The sequence below is a fragment of the Leucopleurus acutus genome (assembly GCF_964270905.1).
Source record: "Leucopleurus acutus genome assembly, chromosome: 9".
Classification (NCBI taxonomy): domain Eukaryota; kingdom Metazoa; phylum Chordata; class Mammalia; order Artiodactyla; family Delphinidae; genus Leucopleurus; species Leucopleurus acutus.
Window position 1 is genome coordinate 73,485,678 of NC_139144.1, and position 6,000 is coordinate 73,491,677.

Sequence of the window (6,000 nt, forward strand, 5' to 3'; positions counted from 1 at the left end):
GAGGATGATGTTGGCTGTGGGTTTGTCCTATATGGCCTTTATTATGTTGAGGAAAGTTCCCTCTATGCCTACTTTCTGCAGCGTTTTTATCATAAATGGGTACTGAATTTTGTCAAAAGCTTTCTCTGCATCTATTGAGATGATCATATGGTTTTTCTCCTTCAATTTGTTAATATGGTGTATCATGTTGATTGATTTGCATATATTGAAGAATCCTTGCATTCCTGGAATAAACCCCACTTGATCATGGTGTATGATCCTTTTAATGTGCTGTTGGATTCTGTTTGCTAGTATTTTGTTGAGGATTTTTGCATCTATGTTCATCAGTGATATTGGCCTGTAGTTTTCTTTGTGACATCCTTGTCTGGTTTTGGTATCAAGGGGATGGTGGCGTTGTAGAATGTGTTTGGGAGTGTTCCTCCCTCTGCTATATTTTGGAAGAGTTTGAGAAGGATAGGTGTTAGCTCTTCTCTAAAGAGAAGATGGAATTCTCCTGTGAAGCCATCTGGTCCTGGGCTTTTGTTTGTTGGAAGATTTTTAATCACAGTTGCAATTTCAGTGCTTGTGATTGGTCTGTTCATATTTTCTCTTTCTTCATGATTCAGTCTTGGCACGTTGTGCATTTCTAAGAATTTGTCTATTTCTTCCAGGTTGTCCATTTTATTGGCATAGAGTTGCTTGTAGTAATATCTCATGATTTTTTGTATTTCTGCAGTGTCAGTTTTTACTTCTCCGTTTTCATTTCTAATTCTATTGATTTGAGTCATCTCCCTTTTTCTCTTGATGAGTGTGGTTAATGGTTTATCAATTTTGTTTATCTTCTCAAAGAACCAGCTTTTTGTTTTATTGATCTTTGCTTTCATTTATTTCTGATCTGATTTTTATGATTTCTTTCCTTCTGCTAACTTTGGGTTTTTTTTGTTCTTCTTTCTCTAATTGCTTTAGGTGCAAGGTTAGGTTGTTTATTCGAGATGTTTCCTGTTTCTTAAGGTAGGATTGTATTGCTATAAACTTCCCTCTTAGAACTGCTTTTGCTGCATCCCATATGTTTTGGGTCGTCGTGTCTCCACTGTCATTTGTATCTAGGTATTTTTTTATTTCCTCTTTGATTTCTTCAGTGATCACTTCGTTATTAAGTAGTGTATTGTTTAGCCTCCATGTGTTTGTATTTTTTACAGATCTTTTTCTGTAATTGATATCTAGTCTCATAGCGTTGTGGTCAGAAAAGATACTTGATAAAATTTCAATTTTCTTAAATTTACCAAGGCTTGGTTTGTGACCCAAGATATGATCTATCCTGGAGAATGTTCCATGAGCACTTGTGTATTCTGTTGTTTTTGGATGGAATGTCCTATAAATATTAATTTAGTCCATCTTGTTTAATGTATCATTTAAAGCTTGTGTTTCCTTATTTATTTTCATTTTGGATGATCTGTCCATTGGTGAAAGTGGGGTGGTAAAGTCCCCTACTATGAATGTGTTACCGTCAGTTTCCCCTTTTATGGCTGTATTTGCCTTATGTATTGAGGTGCTCCTATGTTGTGTGCATAAATATTTACAATTGTTATATCTTCTTCTTGGATCGATCCCTTGATCATTATGCAGTGTCCTTCTTTTTCTCTTCTAATAGTCTTTATATTAAAGTCTATTTTGTCTGATATGAGAATTGCTACTCCAGCTTTCTTTTGGTTTCCATTTGCATGGAATATCTTTTTCCATCCCCTTACTTTCAGTCTGTATGTGTCTCTAGGTCTGAAGTGGGTCTCTTGTAGACAGCATATATATGGGTATTATTTTTGTATCCATTCAGCCAATCTGTGTCTTTTGGTGGGACCATTTAAGGTAATTTAAAGTAATTATCGACATGTACGTTCCTATTCCCATTTTCTTAATTGTTTTGGGTTCTTTATTGTAGGTCTTTTCCTTCTCTTGTGTTTCTTGCCTAGAGAAGTTCCTTTATCATTTGTTGTAAAGCTGGTTTGGTGGTGCTGAACTCTCTCAGCTTTTGCTTGTCTGTAAAGGTTTTAATTTCTCCATCAAATCTTAATGAGATCCTTGCTGGGTAGAGTAATCTTGGTTGCAGCATTTTCTCCTTCATCACTTTAAATATGTCCTGCCACTCCCTTCTGGCCTGCAGAGTTTCTGCTGAAAGATCAGCTGTTAACCTTATGGGGATTCCCCTGTGTGTTATTTGTTGTTTTTCCCTTGCTGCTTTTAATATGTTTTCTTTGTATTTAATTTTTGATAGTTTGATTAATATGTGTCTTGTGTGTTTCTCCTTGTATTTATCCTGTATGGGACTCTCTGTGCTTCCTGGACTTGATTAACTATTTCCTTTCCCATATTAGGGAAGTTTTCAACTGTATAATCTCTTCAAATATTTTCTCAGTCCCTTTCTTTTTCTCTTCTTCTTCTGTAACCCCTGTAATTCGAATGTTGGTGCGTTTAATATTGTCCCAGAGGTCTCTGAGACTGTCCTCAGTTCTTTTCATTCTTTTTTTCTTTATTTTGCTCTGCAGTAGTTATTTCCACTATTTTATCTTCCAGGTCACTTATCCGTTCTTTTGCCTCAGTTATTCTGGTATTGATCCCATCTAGAGTATTTTTAATTTCATTTATTGTGTTGTTCATCGTTGCTTGTTTCATCTTTAGTTCTTCTAGGTCCTTGTTAGATGTTTCTTGCATGTTGTCTATTCTATTTCCAAGATTTTGGATCATCTTTACTATCATTATTCTGAATTCCTGTTCAGGTAGACTGCCTATTTCCTCTTCATTTGTTAGGTCTGGTGGGTTTTTATATTGCTCCTTCATCTGCTGTGTGTTTTTCTGTCTTCTTATTTTGCTTAACTTAGTGTGTTTGGGGTCTCCTTTTTGTAGGCTGCAGGTTCATAGTTCCCATTGTTTTTGGTGTCTGTCCCCAGTGGCTTAAGTTTGTTTAGTGGGTTATGTAGGCTTCCTGGTAGAGGGGAGTAGTGCCTGTGTTCTGGTGGATGAGGCTGGATCTTGTTTTTCTGGTGGGCAGGTCCACATCTGGTGGTGTGTTTTGGTGTGTCTGTGGCCTTATTATGATTTTAGGCAGCCTCTCTGCTAATGGGTGGGGCTGTGTTCATGTCTTGGTAGTTGTTTAGCATAGGGTGTCCAGCACTGTAGCTTGCTGGTCGTTGAGTGAAGCTGAGTGCTGGTGTTGAGACGGAGATCTCTGGAAGATTTTTGGCATTTGCTATTATGTGGAGCTGGGAGGTCTCTTGTGGACCAGTGTCCTGAAGTTGGCTCTCCCACCTCAGAGGCACAGCACTGACACCTGGCTGCAGCACCAAGAGCCTTTCATGCACATGGGTCAGAATAAAAGGGAGAAAGAAAGAAAGGAAGAAAGAAAGAAAAGAAAGAAGGAAAGAAAGATAAAATAAAGTAAGATAAAATAAAATGAAGTTATTAAAATAAAAAATAATTATTAAGAAAAAAAAATTTTAAACAAACGGACAGAGAGAACCCTATGACAAATGGTGGAAGCAAAGCTATACAGACAAAATCTCACACAGAAGCATACACATACACACTCACAAAAAGAGGAAAAGGGGGAAAAAATCATAAATCTTTCTCTCAAAGTCCACCTCCAGAATCAATTTGGGATGATTCGTTGTCTATTCATGTATTCCACAGATGCAGGGTACATCAAGTTGATTGTGGAGATTTAATCCGCTGCTTCTGAGGCTGCTGGGAGGGATTTCCCTTTCTCTTCTTTGTTCACACAGCTCCCGGGGCTCAGGTTGGGATTTGGCCCCACCTCTGCGTGTAGGTCGTTGGAGGAGGGGAGGGAGGGGTACGGAGTGCGGGGCGAGCCTGCGGCAGCAGAGGCCGGCATAACATTGCACCAGCCTGAGGCGCGCTGGGCGTTCTCCCAGGGAAGTTGTCCCTGGATCCCTGGACCCTGGCAGTGGCGGGCTGCACAGACTCCCGGAGGAAGGGGTGTGTGGATAGTGACCTGTGCTTGCACACAGGCTTCTTGGTGGCGGCAGCAGCAGCCTTAGCGCCTCATGCCCGTCTCTGGGGTCCGCGCTTTTAGCTGCGGCTCGCGCCCGTCTCTGGAGCTCCTTTAAGCAGCGCCCTTAATCCCCTCTCCTCAAGCACCAGGAAACAAAGAGGGAAGAAAATGTCTCTTGCCTCTTCGGCAGGTCCAGACTTTTCCCGGGACTCCCTCCCAGCTAGCCGTGGTGCACTAACCCCCTGCAGGCTGTGTTCACGCTGCCAACCCCAGTCCTCTCCCTGTGCTCCGGCCGAAGCCCGAGCCTCAGCTCCCAGCCCCACCCGCCCCGGCGGGTGAGCAGACAAGCCTCTCGGTCTGCTGAGTGCCGGTCGGCACTGATCCTCTGTGCGGGAATCTCTCCGCTTTGTCCCCCGCACCCCTGTTGCTGTGTTCTCCTCCGTGATCCGAGGCTTTTCCGCTCCGCCACCCGCAGTGTCTGCCCGCGAAGGGGCTTCCTAGTGTGGAAACCTTTCCTCCTTCACAGCTCCCTCCCACTGGTGCCGGTCCCGTCCCTATCCTTTTGTCTCTGTTTATTCTTTTTTCTTTTGCCCTACCCAGGTATGTGGGGACTTTCTTGCCTTTTGGAAGGTCTGAGGCCTTCTGCCAGGGTTCAGTAGGTGCTCTGTAGGAGTTGCTCCCCATGTAGATGTATTTCTGCTGTATCTGTGGGGAGGAAGGTGATCTCTGCATCTTACTCTTCCGCCATCTTTCCCTCCTTATCTTTAAAATTTTGATGCTCTATATTCTCTAACTGTAAACTATCACCTCGTTATACTTTACCAATAAGTTGATATACTAGAATAAATATTTAAAGGTATAGAGCAGCAAAATCCTACTTCTGAAAAAAATCCTACGGTTGTTTGTTTTTAATCTATAAAAATATTGTGTTTATGATTGCAGGTTTTATTTTCAACTTGGTTATTTTCCAAGTCTGATGAATTTCCAAGTTAGTTGTGTATTGAGAATACAGAATTGGACATTTTGCACATGTAAGGCACCTTCTTTGGTTTTGATAAGATGAGCGGTATATTGTTCTTAGTTCTTATGATCATTTTCGTACTTTTCAGACAAAAGGTTTTCTGCTGCTAATCTGTCAGTCTTAAATCTCCTAGGATATGCCTTCTTCAACCCTCCTCTCTCTTGTTTTTTGAGTAAATAATTGTATGATGTTTTCCTGCTAATGCATACATTGCTCTAAATCAGAGATCTCTAAATGAAAAATTTACATGGAAGTGAATCACATAGTAAGTATTCATGGCGTTTTGAACTAATAAACAGCAGCTACAATGGCTTTTAGCCAAGTGAAACTAAAAAAAAAACAGTAGAGGTTACTGAGTTCAGGCTGATGTTATTTTTCACGTCACTTCTCTTAGAGTTAGAAAATCCATGAGGAATAACAATAAAATCCCCCAAACTGGAGGCAACAAAAGAATTAGAGTAAACCCAAGATATCACACTTCTAACTTTAAGGTCAAGGAGAGAGAGAAACCTAAGGAAGTAGATCCATTCAAAGTCTTATTTGTCTGGCTTCCTTTAACCCCCAGTATTACCTGTGAATTTCTGTGGTGTTGGATAGCCACATTCCTCACACGAATTGCTAAAGGAGTTTCTACACAGCATCTCTCCTTCAGTATTCACTGCAAACAAATCAGCAATCACTATTCACTCTGTTAAGTTTGAAGAACTTTCTTTTTATGTGCTTTGAAAAATGTTGTATAAAATTGGAAATTTCCAGGGTGTTGTTTATGTTCAAGGACAGATTTAAACAATGAGGTGACATCAGGCTTGGAAGAGTCTTTGAAAACAAAGACAACCTATATCTTTTATGAAGAAAAAAGTATTATTTGGAAAATGCTGTGAGTGGGTAAATCACAGAACACGCATGCACCAGTCTAATTATCACTGCTAAGTCCCTCTCCTCATGCTCTGCGCCTGTATTGCTGGCTCTTTAACAGGACTCAAGAGTTGCACTTTGC